Source organism: Austrofundulus limnaeus, unplaced genomic scaffold (genome assembly GCF_001266775.1).
Source record: "Austrofundulus limnaeus strain Quisiro unplaced genomic scaffold, Austrofundulus_limnaeus-1.0 Scaffold196, whole genome shotgun sequence".
In the NCBI taxonomy this organism is placed as follows: Eukaryota; Metazoa; Chordata; class Actinopteri; order Cyprinodontiformes; family Rivulidae; genus Austrofundulus; species Austrofundulus limnaeus.
Window position 1 is genome coordinate 696,663 of NW_013952598.1, and position 3,730 is coordinate 700,392.

Below are 3,730 nucleotides of genomic sequence, written 5' to 3' on the forward strand. Positions count from 1 at the left end.
CTAACAAGACAAATAATCTTACACATTCTGAAAACAAGATTATTATTCTTACACAATCAGTTCTTGTTTAGTAAATTAGTCTCAAAACAAGATCAAAAAGACGTTTTGGCTGGATATTAGGTTTTAAAACTTGGTAAGATGGACAGTTTTTGCATTGAAGAGCTGTAACTTTAGAGAGAGGCAGTGGGAGGATGGCGATTTAGAGTGATGAGCCTGAAGGCCCCGGAGGATGCATTGTKCAACGTGATTCCAGCTAAAGAGAGCGTCCTCAGAGATTTTTCACTGGAAACTGCTCGAGCTGGCGAGGTGGATAATGAGAGTAACATGTGGGATCTAGAAATGTTTTGGTGCCTCAGCGTGCATGATAGCAGCTCATGTTCTTAAAATGACCCCACAGGAGGGCGAAACGAACTCTTGAATTCACCCCTCTCAGCTTTTCTTCCCTTTTTTCCCATGAAGAGTACGAGCAGCACTAATGAAAAATGTCACTGTGTCCTTCTAAGCTTATGGATTTAATCAAACCTGACCAAGACAGAGGATGGTGACCACAATGATTTGCAGCCTGCAGCCCACCAGAGCTGACGAATTGTTGGCAGTAAAATAGTTTGAAAGTGGGTGCTGAGAGTTTAAATATGCGGAAAGCACTTTACAACCAGGGTCACCTCACTTGTTTAGCTGGTTACTGATGAAATTTGTTGTGAAGGCAGCTTATTTTTATTTAATTTTTTTTTCTTATTTTTATTTAATTTTTTTTTTGTTTGTGTGTGTGTGTAGCTCCCAGCTGTTTGTAATTAGTATGTCAGCTCCCACAGCGCAGCAGCTGACATATTACTCTGATTACATGTTTGCCGTGTTCTATGCAAGACTGCTTTCACCAAAACCATTTAGTCTTCTTATTGATGCTGAACGCTGTTGCACAAGGAGGAGTGACGAATCCTGGGACGTGCTGCAAATACTCGCAGCCTTTCAAACCTGAAATCGAAAACATGAATCCATAAAAATATGAATTTATAATATTATCTGCACCTTTGCAATTTTAGCTCATTTTTAAACCTTGTATGGATGAAAGAGGATTAGAACCACTGGCGGGGTTGGGGGTTGGGGGGGGGGTCTGACTTTTTCCCATAAAACACACAATAAATACAAAAATATTGGGCAAAAAGTCATTGTAGAAGATGAACAATCCCATACTTTTAGTCAATATGGTAAACATATAGGGGGCAGCTGTGGTGCAGTGGTAGGGCAGCCGAACCCCTAACTGCTCCCTGGGTGCTTAAATAGCTGCCTGCCCCATGTGATGGGTCAACTGCAGAGTGCAAATGTTGTCACTGTATGGGAACATGCATTGATGACAAAAAAAGTACATTTACATTTTATTTACAATACATCAGTGTGAACTATTGGGTAATTTTTAAATCCAGTGTTACAAATGAATGCATGGTGTTTATGACCTCTTAAAACCACTCAGTAACCAGAGCAGGAACCTTCATCCCAACAACCACCACAAGCTGACCACTAATGGAGTCTTTCAATTTCTGGATCTGTTTATGATCACTGATTATAAATTAATCTGTCTACAAGAGATTTTTATAAATATACCTCGCAAACTGTTGATCTTTAAAGATCATCAGCTAGTTTCCCATTAGATTTAGATTTTAATTCAGGTGAGGAAAATTGCCACATATTTTCTCTTTTTTTCTTTTGAACCCTTCTCAATTTTGTATCAAGTGTCTTTAAAGACACCAGAGCTGTTTTTTTTATATCTAAAGGGGAATTTTTCTCAGACAGAAAACATTTTCAAGTCCAAAAATTACACCTATATAAATAATAATAACAAAAAGCAAAAGATCTGAATGTCGTTGCTTCAAAAGCAGGAACAAAATGAACTAAGTAGGTGGTCAATGAAATAATGCATGTGGACGCACAGCTTTGTGGTTCTTTTGTTGCAAAGCTTATAACTCAGTTAGACTGYAACATAAAAAACGTTTAAATTTTCTCACAACTTTCATGCAATTTATAGTCCCTAACCAGTCTCTGACTAACAGATGCTTTTGGTTTTGGTTGGCTATAAGGAGTACATTTTTAGAGCTGATGAGATATTCTCCTCTATAAGAAATTTAACCTTTTTAATGCTGTAGGCTGATTCCTGTATCCCTGCTCAAAGGGAGTGTCTGCCAGCAGGTCTGGTGTTATATATTGTACATTCCATTCTCCTTAGAAGTCAAAACTCAGATCTGAAAATGGCGTCACACCCAACTTCACTGGTTGCTGGTCAGAAACCCAGTGGCGTTCGCTAATTGTTGTGCACTCTTCATGCTACATTAGCAGTACAAGTCGATAACGATTATTTTTTCATGATTTTCTGCATTTTACACTGAAAGATAATTTTCTTTCTGTGTGTGTGAGACAGAGATATAAACTGATGAAAATGCAAAAGTACATGACTAAAGCAAATCCAGACCCATTTCCACTTTCATGTAAATTATGGGAGATGTAAATTATAACAAATGCAACATGTTTCTGATTTTTTTTAAATACCTCCACATATACGTCACATTGGCCGTACGTAGTATATTTATAATAAGGTTTAACATTTCAGAAGATGCACTTGTTTGGTTTCTTTCTACGCAGGAAAACATAAAGTTTGTTAGTAATGAATAGTTCATCTTGAAGATTATTGGTCAGTTAAAATCTGTCTGTCTATCTTAAATCTGCAGAACCTCCAGATTTAAGAACTCATTTTCCCCAAGTGCCATCAGACTTCTAAACAGCTGAATGTGACAATTTTCTGACTATTAATATTGCACATGTGCACATTTCAGACTGTTACCTGTTGCACATTCACACATTTACACTTTAAACACTTTATTTTGTTCCCTTTCTTGATGTTATTAACTCCAGTTTGGTCTCCTTTTTGTTCCAAGTGTGGTCTTGTTTATCCTTTATTCCTTATTACTTTCCTAGTATCTTTTAAGTGCTTGTTCTTTTTCATCTGCTTGTCTCTTGGCATTCAGTGTGGTCAGCAACATAAGAATTTCATTGCTCAAGGAAATATGTTTCATCTGTGTATATGTCAATAAAAACTTTAACTTGTCTTTGTTGCACAGTCACATCATGTCAGAAAAGCCTTACAGTTAAAACACCCAAAATTCCTGCTTAGAATGAATAAATATTGCTTATTTGCTCTTTGCTATCATAAATGCAAATGTTTTGTCTCATTTATAGACTTCAGACTTGGTTTATTGCTGTGTTCTGTATGTGCTGAATGTGAGCTCTTTCATYAGTGGTGATTTATGTTTCATGCAAAAACAAGCTTTTATTGCACACTTATCTCTAACACTGTAAACAGTTGGATTCACTGCAAAAAATTGTCCATCTAACCAAGTTTTAAAACCTAATATCCAGCCAAAAAGTCTTTTTGATCTCGTTTTGAGMCAGATTTACTAAAAAAGAACTAATTGTGTAAGAAGAATAATCTTGTTTTCAGAATGTGTAAAATTATTTGTCTTGTTAGCCTGAAAATTTGACTCAAATTCAGTCAAAAATTTCTGCCAATGAAGTAAGAAAATTTCACTTGGTAAGATTCTTGAAATAAGAAAAAATTGAGTCAAATCAAGTATTTCAAGAATCTTACCAAGTAAAATTTTCTTACTCCATTCTTAAGGGCTCGACACACGGGCAGCGACAAACTACAGCGATTAACGGCTGTCATCGCAGCCGGGGTGAAACC